The sequence below is a fragment of the Drosophila miranda genome, assembly GCF_003369915.1.
Source record: "Drosophila miranda strain MSH22 chromosome Y unlocalized genomic scaffold, D.miranda_PacBio2.1 Contig_Y2_pilon, whole genome shotgun sequence".
In the NCBI taxonomy this organism is placed as follows: Eukaryota; Metazoa; Arthropoda; class Insecta; order Diptera; family Drosophilidae; genus Drosophila; species Drosophila miranda.
In genome coordinates this window covers 6,356,572-6,374,870 of record NW_022881614.1, presented here as the reverse complement: position 1 = coordinate 6,374,870, position 18,299 = coordinate 6,356,572, and the positions used below count along the sequence as shown (strand labels likewise).

The 18,299-nt window shown below is 47.9% G+C and overlaps 2 pseudogenes; one reads left to right on the top strand and one right to left on the bottom strand.

Annotated features, from left to right (window-relative positions):
* Nucleotides 1-18: 18 nt before the first annotated feature.
* On the top strand, nt 19-2,818 carry LOC117185887 (annotated as a pseudogene).
* Nucleotides 2,819-3,899: 1,081 nt separating this feature from the next.
* Nucleotides 3,900-7,677, bottom strand: LOC117193299 (annotated as a pseudogene).
* Between the last annotated feature and the right edge of the window lie 10,622 nt (nt 7,678-18,299).

The window sequence follows — 18,299 nt, the reverse complement described above, 5'->3', positions numbered from 1 at the left end:
CCCATCCTTATCCGTCCATTGAACTCTTCTGGCTGTTGAATGAACGAGTCGGGGCCACAGCAGCAGCAGGGCCCGTCCCTGTGCCTGGAGTGGAAGCATCTCAATTACTATATGCCCGCCCAGGAGCAGAGCAACTACAGCTCCTGGAACGAGTGCCGCAAGAAGCGTGAGCTGAGGATACTCCAAGACGGTAAGGCTACTCCACTGTTGGAGTGTGGGAATGGGAATAGGAATTGGATTGATTGCGGTGTGGGGGTGTGTCACCATTGCAGCTAGCGGTCACATGAATACCGGCGAACTCATCGCCATATTGGGCGGCTCGGGAGCTGGAAAAACCACATTGCTGGCGGCGATTTCGCAACGAGTGCGGGGTAACCTAACTGGGGATGTGGTTTTGAACGGAATGGCCATGAAGCGGAATCAGATGACGCGTATTTCCAGCTTTCTGCCGCAGTTCGAGATCAATCTTAAAACCTTTACGGCCTACGAGCATCTCTACTTCATGGTAGGTCATTGCACTCTCCCCTCTAGACATTTCTCCCACACACTTTTATTGATCAGTCGCACTTCAAGATGCATCGCCGCACCACCAAGGCGGAAAAGCGTCAACGCGTGGTGGAACTGTTGCTGGCTGTGGGTCTCAGGGACTCGGCCCACACTCGCATCCAACAGTTGTCCGGGGGAGAGCGGAAACGCCTAAGTTTGGCCAAAGAGCTGATCACAGATCCTATCTTTCTGTTTTGCGACGAGCCCACGACAGGCCTGGACAGATCACCTACTCGGTGATCAAGACGCTGCGTCATCTGTGCACCCGTCGCCGCATAACCAAGCACTCTCTGAGCCAGGTGTACGGCGAGGCCTCCTTCAAAACGGCCAGTGGCGAGAGCAGCGGCAGCAACTCCATCGAAATGGAGATTGTGGGCAGATGGCACAAAAGTCTGCTGCAAGGAATGCGGGATCTGCCCACGCTGGGCCTCCTCAACAGCAGTCCGAACGGATCGCTCAAGAAGGCGGCTATTTGCTCCATCCACCAGCCCACGTCGGACATCTTTGAGCTCTTCACCCACATTATTCTGTTGGATGGCGGCCGGATTGTCTACCAGGGACGGACCGAGCAGGCAGTCAAGATCTTCACAGAGTGAGCATCCCCGTATTTCGCAGCTAATTTCCATGGTCCATTGACGCTTCTATCTCTGCTACAGTCTGGGCTATGAACTTCCAATAAACTGCAATCCTGCTGACTTCTACCTAAAGACGCTGGCGGACAGTCAGGGAGCAAAGAATGCCGGCGCCTTACTGCGTGCCAGGTATGAGCACGATACAGATGGACTCTACAGCGGCAGTTGGCTGCTGGCCCGCAGCTACAGCGGGGATTACCTGAAGCATATGCAGAGTTTGTGAGTGACATCATAAGGGGGATATAATTCCGTTGCTTAAATTATAAATCGCTTCCAGCAAGAAGATACGTTGGATATACCAGGTATATCTGCTAATGGTTCGCTTCATGACTAAGGATCTGCGGAATATCAAAAGCGGCCTCATTGGCTTTGGATTTTTTATGGTGCGTTGGTCAATCCTCCTCCCGCAAGGATTTGTAATCCATGTGGGCTTCTTTCAGATCATCTCTGTGACGCTCTCTTTAATGTACTCCGGTATTGGTGGCTTGACCCAACGCACCGTGCAGGATGTGGGAGGATCCATATTCATGCTCAGCACCGAGATGATCTTCACGTTCAGTTACGGCGTCACCTACATATTTCCCGCCGCCTTGCCGATCATACGGCGGGAGGTGGGAGAGGGCACCTACAGCCTGTCCGCCTACTATGTGGCCCTGGTGCTGTCCTTTGTGCCGGTGGCCTTCTTCAAGGGCTACGTCTTCCTGTCGGTTATCTATGCCTCCATCTACTATACTCGTGGCTTTCTGCTCTCCATGTACATGGGCCTGCTCATGAGTCTCTCTGCCGTAGCCGCCGTAGGCTATGGCGTCTTCCTCTCCAGCCTCTTTGAGTCGGACAAAATGGCATCAGAGTGTGCGGCGCCATTCGATCTGATCTTCCTGCTATTTGGTGGCGTATATATGAATGTGGACACGTGGCCGGGGCTCAAGTACTTGTCGCTCTTCTTCTATTCAAATGAGGCGCTGATGTACAAGTTCTGGATTGACATTGACACCATTGGTGAGGTGGATACATTGGATTTCATTCAAAAATGTATCTAGGAATCTCTTCCTTTTAGATTGCCCCATCAACGCGGACCATCCGTGCGTGAAGAGCGGCCTAGAGGTATTGCAGCAGGCCTCCTACCGCACCGCCGACTACACCTACTGGCTAGACTGCTTCAGTCTCCTGCTCGTGGCCGTGGTCTTCCACATCGTGTCGTTCGGCCTAGTGCGGCGCTACATCCATCGCAGTGGTTACTATTGAATCGGAGCCGACTTTTATTTATCCAATTTCACTTAACATCTTACAAACATTGACTCGGCGCTTCAGGTAATTACACATTAGGCTGAGGCTGAGCTGGTTAAAATTTGTATATTTTAAGCACAAACTGCTGATGGGTTTACTTTATTTAAGCCTAAAACTTCAGTGGAAAATATTGCATTGATCGAGCGCGGGGGTCGCATAAAATAAATCCCAATTGTGTCGTTAATCTTAGCTGAATTGCAACTAATTTGCAATCATGATACGATACTTGTTCCGTGTGGGAATAGTGGGATGCGATCTATAAGACCAGACCCATATCTGTATAGGATCAATTTTACCATTGTCTTCCTACCACTCATGATGCACTTGCAATTAAATAAATTAAGCTAAAAAACAAAACGAGGGGGAACGTTGTGAGTTGCTGCGGACCCCGCAACTCTACAGTTATACCCGATACTAAGTCAGTATGGCTCTCCTCCGGCAGACGCCGCTAATATTAAACGACACGACAAAGAGTGCGTGCGAGAGAGACAGAAAATCAGTCTGAGCGTGACGTCGGGCGCTGCGTAGCCACTGCAAATTGATTTGTTCCTATTGGCTATAAAAATGATCTGATCTGATCCAGATTCAGCAATCTGATAGATATGGTCATTATCTATGATTCTGCGTTTTTAGTTTTCTCGAATGTGCAATATTGTGGATACAACAGATTTTCGTCCTTTGTGTGGGCGGAAGGCGGTGGGGTGAAATTCTGAGATACACGTTTTATAGTAAGATCTAACAGGAGTGCGGATACCAAATTTGGTTACTCTAGCCTTAATAGTCTCTGAGATTTTTGAATATCCCCAGATTTTCGTCCTTTGCGGGGCGGAAGGAGGTGTGGCGAAATTTTGAAACAAACTCGTCTCGGTCCGATATACTAGGAGTGTGGATACCAAATTTGGTTGCTCTAGCTTTTGTAGTCTCTGAGATCTAGGCGCTAATGTTTTACTCTAAGCAAAGCCGCCTATGCTACGTGTGTGTTAGAGAGAGACAGGGCGAGAAAAAATGAAATTGTTTTCTTGATGCTGGCTATAATAATAATACGATCCAATTCAGATTCCGCAGTCTTAAAGATATGGTCATTCTCTACAATTCTACGTCTTTAAAATTGTGGATGCCACAGATTTTCGTCCTTTGTGGGGGCGGAAGTGGGCGGGGCGTTTTTTTGAAATATTTTTGTAGCAGTGACATATCACAGAAGTCTGGGTCCAAAACATCGTTGCTCTAGCTCTTATAGTCTTTGAGCACTAGGCGCTGAAGGGGACGGACAGACGGACTGACGGACAGACGGACAGACGGACAGACAGACATGGCTCAATCGACTCGGCTATTGATGCTGATAAAGAATATATATACTTTATGGGGTCGGAAACGATTCCTTCTGGACGTTACACACATCCACTTTTACCACAAATCTAATATACCCCAATACTCATTTTGAGTATCGGGTATAAAAAATGGAAGCAGAACATTGTAAATATTTTGCTTGCATTGTCCATAAATCTTGGAGGGGTGGATGGATGGCTAAGTAGAGTGTTTCATTCACCCACTTATCTTTAAACAAATATCGCCTTCCGGGGGGTACTGTTGATACATTAGCTGTCAAAGGAAATCTGTCTCTTGGCCTTGACCCCTGAGCTGTGGCTGTTGATGGGGGGTACCTGGAACTTCCGTGCCGAGCCATTACTGCCGCCGCCTCCGTAGTAAAGACTGATGTTTCGCTGATCCTTGCCCGTGAAATTCTTCTGCGCTGACCGCCGCAGCTCACCGTCCACGTTTTCGCGCAGCGCCAGGCCGCCCAGATTGCTTTTAGAGGAGCTATTCTGCAATGTCAGATTGGGCCTGATGGGCTGCTGCTGCTGCTCCTTGCAGAAAAGATCCTCGGAGATACGATCCATCAGACTGGACTGGGTGTCTGTGCAGGCGGTGGCTTGACTCGTCTGGCTCATGGCAAACGCGTCAACCGAGTTCTCGCTGCCGAAGAAGTTGTGAATGGATTGCGAAGCCTGCACCGAGATCGACTGCTGCGAGGAACAGCTGCTGGCTTGCGACAGTAATATTTTGCGCTGGGCAAACTCCTCGGGTCCAATGTAGCCGGAGAGTCGTGTGCTCGACAGCAGCTTGGCCTCGCTCTCCTGACTCCGGGCCAGCATGTAAACGTCATCGGTATTCTTTCCTGCTACCACGCTGTAGGCAAACTTCTTGGCCAACCTGAAAGAGAAAACGAACGCCATATAGCTGATTCTGAGGGCCAAAGCCTGACTGGCATGAACTTACCGCAGCAGTGTTTCGCTGTTGCTGGTCGTATGTCCCAGGTATAACTCTTGGAAGATCCGCTTCACAATGCGTGTCAAGTCAGACGCATGCTGGCGAAAACTCTCGTGCTTCGCCGTGATCTTTCTCTCCTGCAAAGCTTGCGACACGGCCTAGAGCATTTTTTGCATAAAAGAAGTAAAAATGTGAGTGATATGAAGCCAGTACTGCCTTCAATCAAACCCACCTTGCGCTGGTTATCCGTCATGCTGCTGTTGGGCGTGGCACTCATATCGGACTGCGCCCGTGGCAGTTTACTCAGAAGAGGAGTGCCGATGGACGAGCTGGTGGCCAGGCTATTGCTGCTGCCGCTTAGACCGAGGCGGGCATTGCTGACAGACATAGACACAGTTGACGTTACCCTCTGCTGATGCGCTGCTGTGGAGGAACCAGCTCCAATACAAAAGCTCTGACTCTTGATCTTCAGGGCACGCGGCGTCAGTCCACTTGCGCCGCTGCTGTCGGATCGGAATAACTTTCTGCTCTGGCTAGCCAGTTCCGCATTTTCATCATCGCAGGCATTGCGCTTCCGCTTGAGCAGCGTCTCTAGGTGATTGCTGCTGCTGCTGCCCTGGTGGTCGGGCGAGAAGAGGGCACGCTTCGATTTTTCCACGCGATCTGCGATCTCCAGCTTGAAAAGAGGCTTGGGCGGCCTCAATTGTTGGAGGGTCTTGGCTGGACTTTGGAAAAGGGCGCGCTTTGAGGTTTCCCTCGAGGGCCCCGGCTTAATGAGATCGGTGCGACAGAGTCGTTTGCGCGCCGACGAAGTTGGCGTTTTACGCGCTAAAAAACCAAAAAAATCATCATAATGACAGACATTTTGGTTAATATTTGGCTTATCTTATCTTCAAACATACCTTTCTTCTTGCTGCCGGCCGTTTTCCTTTTGGGTGTGGCTTTTCTTTTGTTGCGCACTTTTCTGTAAGGCAAAACTAAAGAATTAAGACACTTCCATTGCGACACAAGGTACTAAAGGAACTTACTTCGTGTCAAGTAAAATTTGCGGTCCTATCGAGCTGTTCAGCTTGAGGGAATTTGTGGCCAGATTTGCAGATGAAAATATGGCCCGTCGCTTTGCCAGATGACTGAGACGATTGCCAGGTGATTGGGACAGCATTCTTTAAAGTTTAGTGGGTTCTCACATTTAATAATTATATGAAATTAAAATATAATATGCAACTCACTTCATACGCATGTTTCGCTTCTTGGCACTCGATGGGGAGCGCACATACGACGTGGCTGTTTCCACGCCAACATAGCGATCCACCACGGACATACTGAGGTATTCATTTTGTTCGGCAGCCTTGTTCAAATTGTAACTAAACAGGGATAGAAAATAATTCCATAAATTCTCCCATTATTCAGACCTTTGATGGACTCACCTCAGTCCATGTTGCCTCACGCCCAGCACCTCGCGCCAGCCCATGTTCTGCGCATCACACAGGCTGTGCGTGGGCTTGAACAATGAGGAGCTGTTGCTGTTTTCGCTGTCCGCAATGATGGCCGCTGAGGTGGAGGGTTTTTGAGGGAGAAAGTTGAGAACCTGTTCCTTCATATCTATCACCGTTGAAATTACGTCCACATCGGGAGTGGTGACAGTCGGCGGCGGACGTACGCCCTGCAGACAGCGTCGTATCCTTCGATAAAGTTCCCGCTCGTGTCGGCAGTTTTCCAGGAAATGAGAGCGCGGGTCGCTGTCGTTGAGTTGAGAGGTCGATGCTTCCTGTGTCTGCTCGTCCGCAAAACTCGACTCTGTTGGGGCAGTGAGTGACCTGCGGGGGCGCACATCGCTGACACATTGCGACTCCTCCAAGACTTCGGGCAGGTCTTCGAGAGTTCTTGCCGGGGCTTTGGAGGGCACTTGATCGACGTTCTCCGCATCGTCGTCACTGCCGGCAAAGAGATCCGGCGAGCGTTCGTTGTTGTATTTTTGTTGTGAGGTATTTAGTGAGGTTTTCAGCACAGTGGAGAGTCGTGGATCGGCAGTGGAGGGACCTGGTTGCTGCTGCTGCTGCTCCTTCTCCTCAGGTCTCTCAGTCAGACTTTTGATTTTGCCATCGAAGCTAAGGCAGCTAATGTCCTTCGTTGTGGTCGTGGCTGCTGTTTCGGGAACTGACACAGCCATGTCGACAGCGTTGCAGCTATTTTCCTCCATTAGGGTGTCGTAGAATCTGGGAAAGACAATCCTTCCCGGGGACGGTCGCTGTGCTGAAGAGGCCTTTACTTCGGGCAGCTTTAGGGCTGGCAGTTGGGAGCCATACAAACGCTCGTTGACCTGGCCATAGGGGCTCTCGCCAAAGCCACGGAACTGCGATTCTTGGCTGCCCTTAATATTATTTGGCGGCGTACCCGTTTTGTGTTGTCGGATAGGCGAGGACGGGTTCATTGCTCAGTGGTTTTTGTTTCATTAGATATGGCAGATTCATATGCTCCTCGTCAGATGTGTGTCCCTCATTGTTTTCACTGAGCGAAGACTGAAAAAACAGCACTAATTTAATTATTATTCTCCTAGAGAAAGACAATTTTTTGCATACCCCGCTTCCTGTAGACGGTTCCGATTCATAACTATTGTTAATTTTGTGCCTCAAAGAGTTGCTGGCTGCCATTCTTTGATTAAAAATAGATTTTTTGTTGTAGTACTGATGGTTATTTCGGTCTGTAGAGGCACGCGGCATTATGTACAGGCTCGCTCCAATTTTTTGGAGCTCATAATCCGAATGAAAATGAAAGCAGAAGAGCTTTCTCTGCTATATCCAATTGTGCGTGCGTCTTTCCTTGATCTTAGTTCATCTTCATAATTGCATTCAAAGCACTAGTTATTAATTAATTTATGTGTTAAATTATGTTTTCAAAGGTTGGTGTGAACATCTGCTGCCAGCTTGACCGCGGATTAGTAGACCCTCAGAAATATACCTAAATATACCGTCTCATTTTCAAAATATACCGTAAATATACTGACGAATTCAAGTTTTATTTTACATATTCCTCGTTATTTATATTCCGTGGAATGTTATTAGCTATATAGATCTCTCAGCTTCGCCCACATAATTTTATCTGATTGATGAATCAATTTTGATCAGGATTAACTACTTTTAAGTACTTGCATGTTTTTTGTTTTGACAAAAACACGGTTTCAGCAAAAATGTTCAACAGTCGCAGGTTGTGACGTCAATGTTGCTCGTATTTGCAGACTCATTTGTTGTCAACCAGGGTATGTGCGTTTGTATACCCTATTTCGTTAATATTTTATTAAGATACTGTTCTTTTCCAAGTTGCTTTTAAATGTAATGAATAAACCCCTTTTCTTAGATTGCATTTTTTTGGGCTATTCATGCATTCGATTAGGTTCTTGTATACACATCCCTGTACCAATTCTTGTAAGAAGACCACTAATTGCAAAATATCGTTGCATCAGGCAGGGGGATGTGAAATATTTTCTCAGTTCTATAAAATTTCCCCCAGGGTATGTGATATGGAATTAGCAGCATGTTTGTGTATGGAATGGGATTCATGCTGCCTACCGGTTATTACCGATTCATACCCGATTCAAATATATACTGAAATATACGGTCTCATTTTCAAAATATACCGACGAATTATTCATATTCCGTGGAATATTATTAGCTATTTAGAACATTTAGCCATGCCCACATAATTTCATACGATTAATGAATCAATTTTTTACTTAACTGGCTAATTGATGAAATTGACAAAATATATTGACCGATATACCGTAAATATACCGTCGGTTCAATTTTGACCGAAAAAAATACCGAAAAGTATTCAAAATACCAGAAACGGTCACCCTACTGCTCGTAGCAAGATTTTGGCGGTGGTGTTAACGCGTCGCGGAAATGCTTAGTGATGGGCGATATTTGTACTGTTATTAATTACTTTGTGACTGATATGAAACTGAAGATAGTGTTAACCAAACATATAAATCAGTTGTTCCAGTCCCACCTGAACGATAGGTGGCCAGGGCTGAGGGCGACGCGCCATCTAGCGGAAGTCCAGGGAGGCTCGATGGTGTAAGGGGTCATCGGGGGGAGCTGGAGCCGTTACTGGGGATATAAGGAAGAGAATAGGATTAGTTATATGTATTAGTAAGGGAAAAAGGGATAAATAGGAGTGAAAATATTAGAAAACGTGGATTGGATTATGGAAATCGTGGAGCGTGGACGGAGTAACGTCGAAATTTGAAATTTTGTGCTTAAAACAGAAAGTTTGAAGTGAGTACAGAAAAAGCTGGCGATAAAATAGGTTGTAATGCAGAAAATTTTACTAACAGCCGGCAAGGAATACTGGAGTTCGAGAAAGTCGACTGCAGAGAAGAAGACTGTCCAACGTGAACCTGAGTGAGTTCGTTCCAGTTGCGCGTGTGTGAGTAGCCAAGTAGCGCGGGACGTGTGAAGGGGGAGGGTGAAAGAGGACGATTTAGCTGCCAGGGCGATTCTAGCCACACCGCACGATCGTTGCATCGCCTTCCAGTGCGTGCCACACGTTTGGTCTCATTCACCAAGTAAAAACCCCGAAATCCTATTCACACATACACACACGCGCACACGTATACACGGACCTATATAAATTTTTACGGCTTACCGGCCACGGCCAGCGATCGCCCACGTCGTTTAAACTTAAAGAAAAAAACATAATCCGCACTAAAAACACCGTTCCACATTAAATGTTATTTTGTTCCGTGTGTTGTCCTTTATTTAGTATTTAATATTAGAGTAAACCGTTAAACGTAAAATCTTGGCCATTGAACTAAATATGTACATATGTAAAAACACCAACACCTTTCACGAACCTAAATCTGCGATCAGCTGTTCAGTGCCAGAAGATTAACCCTTAGCGGGGGACGCGGGGGTCCCATCAGTCCACCGTATTTGGTCGAGCGATTTGTAAAAAAAATTTGTTTATTGTTTATGTCCCGGGGACCCTTAACAAGAGCTCTTGGTAGGTTAAGTCTCCGTAGGGGCCCGAGTTAAATTAGCTCCCGTAAAACTGGATCCACTCATCTACACATATTCCATTACGTATGGGTGAGGGTATCCCTGTTCCTTGTTTGCCTTTGTGTCGAACGTTTTGGTGTTTCTTAGTGGTTAGTGATAATTTTGAGTATAGCTATTTATTAATGAGAAAGATGAAATTGTCAATTTATAATTATTAAAGCTTGGATTTATACTGAAGCATGATGCCGTAAATTTTAAATAGAGGGAGGACGCGTGGCGTAAGCAGAGGGTGGCCAAAATGAACGTTGTGTTTGGTCACAGGTAGGGCGGGCGCGCGAAGTGATAACACCCAAGCTTCACCCACTTGATAGCCGTCTGTTTATGATTTTCTTTGTTGTTGTTAGGTTGTTGTTAGTTTTGATGTCCCGAGAAGTAGTATGTCTCCTTTTTTGTCTACATTTGGCGGGCAAGGGGAACTACCCAGCCCTGGGGTCGACAGCTAGCCGGCATTGCCCTCTGGGAAACAAGCCAAGTGTAACAAATGGCGCCCAATGGTTATTTTCGAATTCGCATGCACCTGGACTGACGCAGGTTCGGGTGGTATTACAACAAATGTCACTCGGGCTGGTAAAGGCAGATGCGGGGAATGAAAGAAAATAATAAATTTAGTGGAGAAGACGACAGCTCGCGAAGTGCAGTTTAGCTGTCCCGGCAGAAGTCGCTGCTGCAGGCTTAAGGTGAGCGTAAAGCTGGTCCTTAATGGCGCGGGGTGATTGATGCTAGGGATGGATAGACGGAGGCAGTTAACGGATATATAAAATATGTGATAGGGACTTACGAATTACAGTTGAACATTTTGTCGCTATTCGATGTCGCAAGTGAACGTAAGTCACTGCCGTTTGTTTGTAGTGGGGCGGATCGAAGCTCAACTCTCCCACAACGCAATTGATGTAGCCGTCATAAGAAATGAAAACCGTTATGTTTCGTGGTATATATATAATTATGTGTGTGTATTTGGTTAGACGGTCGCGCGGTAGATCGGCCGTCTGAAGCGGGGGTGAAATCGTAACTGCTTAACTCTATGCCTTATGGTGCTTTTTCTGCCGTGAGCGCCGTGTGGATCGTGGATTGTGGATCCGAGCGCCCCTCCGAGCGCGCGAGAGCGAGTTGGGACCGGGGCGCACGGAGTTGGCACAGTGCGCGGAAATTGTTTACGGCTGGCCTGAACACCGTTCAACAAAAAAATGGACAGGGAGTTTGCGACGGACACATTGCCTGGTGGACTGTGATATCGAATAAATCTGTGATGGAATGTGATATTGGAATAAGTTAGAGTAAGTCATGCAGGTAAATGTTCATGGTAGTTTCGCACCTGTTTGTTTAAAACAAAGCCGCTTTCGTGTTTTTGAACCTGTTGTCTGTCTGCCGAGAGGTGGTAAGGAGTAGGTGGCCCGGGAGTCGTAAAGACAACCCGCGATGCATCTGTTGTCATGGCAGATCGGTATGATGGATGACAGAAACAAATCACAAGCAAAGTGAGCTCATGCACCGTGAGGCTTCTCGTTTATCGGCCATCGCTTAGAGCGATGACTAGAGTAGATGACAGGCCACACAAAGGTGGTGTTCGTAATTGTAGGATATCCGTAGGGCGACTGTCAAGTGGAGCGCAGAAACTGGAGCGGTTACTGGTTCCGGCTAGTCACGTGTCCCCCTCTTAATGAATCTTGTAAGAAGAAGAAGAACTGTTAGGAATTTTTGTTGTTAGGTTTTGTGTTGTGTTGAATGTGTTTGAAGTTTGAGTGTCTTAGGTGTCGATCGAATATACATGTATGTTATTATTTATTTATTCAAATATTTAATTGCATATATCTCGTTAACGGCGCTAGTTGGCGCAATATTTATATCGGTATTTATTTATTTATTTATCGGAGTATTTATTGGTCCGAAGCGTGGTGTTATTTATTCTTACTAGTTATTTCTTTGGGTATTTATTTCTTTATTTATATATATTATCTTAGTTTAGGAGTTTCCCTTTTTATACCCGATACTCAAAATGAGTATTGGGGTATATTAGATTTGTGGTAAAAGTGGATGTGTGTAACGTCCAGAAGGAATCGTTTCCGACCCCATAAAGTATATATATTCTTGATGAGCATCAATAGCCGAGTCGATTGAGCCCTGTCTGTCTGTCCGTCCGTCCGTCCCCTTCAGCGCCTAGTGCTCAAAGACTATAAGAGCTAGAGCAACGATGTTTTGGATCCAGACATCTGTGATATGTCACTGCTACAAAAATATTTCAAACCTTTGCCCCGCCCACTTCCGCCCCCACAAAGGACGAAAATCTGTGGCATCCACATTTTTAAAGATACGATAAAACCAAAAACGCAGAATCGTAGAGGATAACTATATGTTCTAGAGTGTAAAATCTCAACCAGATCGTATAATTTTTATAGCCAGAATCAAGAAAACAATTTTATTCCTTCTCGCTCTGTCTCTCTCTAACACACAGGTTTCATGGTCGGCTTTGCCAATTGCAAAATATGAGTTCAAGGATCTCAGAACCTATAAGAGCCAGAGCAACCAAATTTGGTATTCACACTCCTGTGATATCGGACCTTGACCGTTTCGTGTCCAAATTTCGCCACACCCCCTTCCGCCCCCGCAAAGGACGAAAATCTGGGGCATCCACAAATCTCAGAGACGATTAAGGCTAGAGTAACCAAAATTGGTATCCGCACTTCTGTTAGATCTCACGATAAAACGTATATCTCAGAATTTCGCCCCACCCCCTTCCGCCCCCACAAAGAACGAAAATCTGTTGCATCCACAATATTGCACATTCGAGAAAACTAAAAACGCAGAATCATAGATAATGACTATATCTATCAGATTGCTGAATCTGGATCAGATCGGATCATTTTTGTAGCCAAAAGCAAGAAATCAATTTGCAGTGGCCACGCAGCGCCCGACGTCACGCTCAGACTGATTTTCTGTCACTCTTTGTCGTGTGGTTCAATATTAGCGGCGTCTGTCGCAGGAGAGCCATACTGACTTAGTATCGGGTATAGCTGTAGAGTTGCGGTGTACGCAGCAACTCACAACGTTCCCCCTGGTTTTTTTGTAATATTGGTGTTGCTCGGTGCAGATGCCACAAGAAGGGGGTAGTCGACAGTATCATACGCGATCAAGCGTAAACAAAACAGTGGACCAGATAGGAGAAGTGTCAGGGGCGATGTTTGATCAAGATCGGGAAGAACTTGGAGCTGTGGGTGGGTTGCCAAGAACACCGGTCCAGGCCAAGTCAGAAGAATGGCCAATGTCCGATCCTACACCCACGCTTGCTTCCGAACTGGCATCAGCAGTCAACGTATCGTTGGCCCAGGCTCATGCGACACACAGGGCAGCGAACACTGACTCGATTAGTCGGGTGTTGCAGGAAGAGTTGCGTAAGGGGTTTATCGAGATGATGCACCAACTCAACGAGGTACTCCAGCCGGTTAGACAGCTGCAGCAGCAGAAGGAACCGCAGCGGGAGGAGGTTCACCACGAGCAGGAGTATCGAGGAGCAATCCCGAAAAGGAAGCCGTCTAGCACGACTGATGCGCCGATTCCGCCACCAAAACCATTTTTGGCTCGCTCGGGTCGAGGTGGTATTGGTCCGGAACCGTCTTCAGGAGTAGGACCGACCGCATCCAGTGAGCAGCATCAACGGGGTGGGCATCAAGCGCGAAATTGGCGAAACCCGATAGCACTCAGACACTCGGGTCAGGGTCGTAGCGAGGGTAGGAGAGCTGGTGGGATTCCTCGAGAAGATCCGCATCCAAATCCCCCGGGTTATAGACCTTGGCCACGGTGGGGCCGAGTCGAAAAATGGGACGTGACGTTCGACGGAGACAGCAACAAAATGACAGTCGAGGATTTTGTGTTCCGAATGGAATTCCTACAAGCCCAATGCCGCTGTCCGTGGGATGAAGTTCTAAAGGGATTTCATCACCTGGTTACAGGAAACGCGCGGGAATGGTACTGGCAGTACATCCGTGATCATGGCGGTGGTGTTTGGCAGGAACTAAGGGGCGACTTAATTGCTCGTTTCCGAGGCACGGCGTCCGAGTTCGACCGCATGAGAGAACTGCGAGAAAGAATGCAGCGGTCAAACGAGAGTGTGGAAGACTTTTTCCATGTCATGAGAAAGTTCGCGTCGAGGTTGGAGATGCCACCACCACCAAAAGGAGATGGTAAAAATCGTCAAAAAGGCACTCACAGATGAGATAGCGAGTTTCGTCTACGGCTTACGGGTTTATTCCTTAGACCAACTGCGGGATGAGTGCGTGGAAATAGAGGCAAATCTGAAGAGGAAGGCTCGATCTTCGTTCCGAGGAGCACCCAAAGCCACAAACTATGGTCGCGGGGCGAATGAGAACGTCAGCGAGGTCGCGCAGGTTCGGTCGATTAGCGATGAAGAGGCAGAGGTCATTATGGAAGCGCAAGTGACACAGCGTGTTCCACAGGAGTTGATTTGCTGGAACTGCGGGCAGACCGATCATGGCTTTAGGGACTGTATGGCATCGGAGAGGCGAATTTTCTGCTACCGGTGTGGAAAGACCGATGCATATTGTCCCACCTGTCCGAATTGCGCGGGAAACGTGAAGAGGGGTGCGATCCAAGCAGGCGAATCACGCTCACAGAAGGGGCCTGCGCAGAGAAAGTAGAAGAAAATAAAAATGAATTAGATAGACGTAAATTGCATGCTAGGTTAAGGAACTTATCATATGAAGAGCGCTTAAGAAATTATTTAGAAACCAGAAATAGAATATTTTCTGAACTACGAGTGGATGGGATGCGAGCACTGTCGGTGCGGGTGAGAAAGGCGAGATCCCGTTTTAAGCAAAGGCGAGCTATGAGGAGGCAGGTGATTGCTTCAGTAAAGCGTTGGTGCAAGAAAGACCCGAGAGTTTTCGCAGAAATCTCTATAATGGGCGAGTCCGTGCGAGGCCTGTTAGATTCAGGCGCTACACACAGCATGCTAGGGTGTAATGGTCAGGAATTCCTGGAGAAGCTGGGCGTGGAGGCTCGTCGATATTCTTCTATAGTGAAGGTAGCGAATGGGGAAGATCGCGCAATCGTTGGCCGAGTGGAATTACCGGTGAAATACAAGGGAGAGGTAAAAAGATTAACGTTTTTCGTATGCCCGTTCTTGGAACAGGAAATTTACTTGGGGGTAGACTTTTGGCGGGTATTCTCATTGGCTCCTGAGGTGATGGGAGAAGGTCCAGTAGGGGCATCTCACAGATTAGTGGAAGAAGTGCTGGCTGATCAAGTCGCTCAAGCAAAAGGCAGCTTTGGATCAGGTGAAGGCAGAGTTTCTGACTTTCGAAGCCGTAGGCCTGGGGAGGACGTCGAGAGAGACTCGCAAAATTCAGTTGGTGGAGAAGGCCGAGCCTGTGAAGGATCGACATTACCCGCTGTCGCCAGCGATGCAGGAAGTGGTGTGTGGTGAGGTGGACAAAATGTTGGCTTTGAGAGTCATCGAGCACAGTGATAGTCCGTGGAGCAACCGTACCACCGTGGTGCGAAGGCCGGGCAAAAATCGTTTCTGTCTCGATGACCGAAAGCTCAACAAAGTAACCATCAAGGACGCTTACCCACTTCCTAGCATCGAGGGGATTTTGTCGCGTCTCGATCAGACGATATATATCTCCAGCGTCGACTTAAAATTCGCTTTTTGGCAAATCGAGCTGGACGAGCAGAGTCGACCATATACGGCGTTCACGGTGCCGGGACGGCCTCTGTACCAGTTCCGTATGATGCTCTTTGGCCTCTGCAACGCCGCACAACGCCTTTGTAGACTGGTCGATAAGGTGATTCCGGTTGAGATGCGTTCAAACGTCTATGCGTATCTCGACGACTTGCTGATTATAGCTGAGGACTTCCAAACGCACGTGAAAATTCTGCGACAGGTTGCCGAGCGTCTACGAGAAGCAAATTTAACGATAGGGCTGAGCAAATCTCATTTTTGCTATAAAAACATTAAATACCTGGGATTTATAGTGGGAGGAGGAGCGCTGAAGATGGATCCGGATCGAGAATTGCGTATTTTCCTGGGAACTGCGGGCTGGTACCGGCGCTTTATGAAAAACTATGCTGAGATGGCCGGTCCGCTCACAGACGCCCTGAAAAAGTCGGGAAATGGAAAGTTTAAATTGACGGAGGAGGCAAAACGAGCCATGGGGGAGCTAAAAGCTGCACTCACCTCGGCACCAGTCCTGGTACACGCGGATTTCAAGCGGCACTTCTACATACAGTGCGACGCCTCACATTATGGAGTAGGAGCCGTACTCTTCCAAAGGGATGACAAGCAGAACGAGAGGCCCATAGCGTTTTTCTCTGCCAAACTGAATTGCCACCAAAAAAACTACTCGGTGACAGAGAAGGAGTGTCTGGCAGCCCTCATGGCGATCCTTAAGTTCCGTCCGTACGTAGAGCTTATGCCGTTTACAGTCATAACTGACCACGCCAGTCTCAAATGGCTCATGGACCATGAAGAACCTGGATGGTCGCTTAGCTCGTTGGTCCCTTCAACTGCAGGCTTTCGATTTCGGCATAGAACACCGGAAAGGAGCGGACAATGTAGTGGCAGATACATTGTCGCGCAGTATTGAAGAGCTGGAAGTGGATCCGAGTAGTATCCTGGGTTTTGAAACGGTGGAGTTTGAATCTGGAGAATATCAGGAGTTAAGGAAGGAAATAACAGAGAACCAAGACCGCTTACCTGATCTCCAGATTGTTGACGGCATGATATTCAAGCGCATGCGCTTTGAAAGATTGGATGATCAACTGGAGGGCGCCGTCTGGAAATTGTGGTTTCCGAGTTCGCTGACGGCCGCGTTGATAGACAAAGCACATTTGGAAGAGAAGACAGCGCACGGAGGAATCGCGAAAACCTTGCACTTATTGCGTAGGCAGTTTTACTGGCCGAACATGGCAATAGAGGTGCGGGATTATATCCGACGGTGCACCGTGTGCAAGGAGTCGAAAGCGCCGAATTATCGGATGCAGGTCGGGATGGGGCAAGAAGTGGTCACTGAGCGCCCGTTCCAAAAACTTTATATTGATTTTTTGGGCAAATATCCGCGGTCAAAGAACGGTCAGGCGTGGATATTTATTGTAGTTGACCAGTTCTCTAAGTTCACATTCCTAAAGACCATGACCAAGGCCACAGCAAAGGAAGTTGTAAGATTCCTCGTTCACGAGGTGTTTTACAAGTTTGGAGTGCCGGAGATTATTCACTCGGACAATGGGGCTCAGTTCGTCTCGAAAACTTTTAAGTAGATGACCGATGCATTCGGAGTCCCTCATATGAGGACGCCAGTGTATTCTCCGCAGAGTAACGCAGCCGAGCGAGTGAATCGCACAGTACTCAGCGCGATTCGGGCGTATCTGGAAGACGATCACCGGGACTGGGATGCGCATCTGCCGGAGATAGAACTGGCTATTAGGAACTCGGTTCAAGAGGCGACAGGCGTAACGCCATTCTTTGCAGTCTTCGGGCAGCAAATGTATTTGCATGGGTCATGCTACAAGCTGGCAAAGCGACTGCGGTCAATCGGCGAGCATGACATATCGCTGCTGGAGGGTCAGGACAAGCGACAACTCATCCAAGAGAGGATTCGCGCTAGTTTACATCAGGCATACGAGCGTAGTAGGGTAAGGTACAACCAGCGAGCTCGGGTGTTTTACGCGAGGCCGGGACAAGAGGTATTCCGCCGAAATTTTGTCCTTAGTGACTTCGGAAAAGGCTTTAATGCCAAGTTCGCGCGCAAATTCATCCGATGCCGGGTAGTGAAGCCAGTAGGAGAGAACGCGTATGCTCTGGAGGACCTTAACAGCCGTCCCATAGGAGTGTACCACGCCAAAGACCTGAGAATGTAGTAAGGTGTGGGTGTGGCCTACGTTGGGCGCGGCAGAAGAATGCAGGGCACGCCGGCGTGTGCTCAATAGTGTTCCGGAATCCGGTGGGCATGCCCACGCGTATGTTGTCCCTCCTGGGACTGACGACATACTCGTGGTGGTGTTCCAGTCCCACCTGAACGATAGGTGGCCAGGGCTGAGGGCGACGCGCCATGTAGCGGAAGTCCAGGGAGGCTCGATGGTGTATGGGGACATCGGGGGGAGCTGGAGCCGTTACTGGGGATATAAGGAAGAGAATAGGATTAGTTATATGTATTAGTAAGGGAAAAAGGGATAAATAGGAGTGAAAATATTAGAAAACGTGGATTGGATTATGGAAATCGTGGAGCGTGGACGGAGTAACGTCGAAATTTGAAATTTTGTGCTTAAAACAGAAAGTTTGAAGTGAGTACAGAAAAAGCTGGCGATAAAATAGGTTGTAATGCAGAAAATTTTACTAACAGCCGGCAAGGAATATAGCCACCAGAACCGGGCCAGAAGGTTTCCTGGAGAGGAACACTGGAGTTCGAGAAAGTCGACTGCAGAGAAGAAGACTGTCCAACGTGAACCTGAGTGAGTACGTTCAAGTTGCGCGTGTGTGAGCCAAGTAGCGCGGGACGTG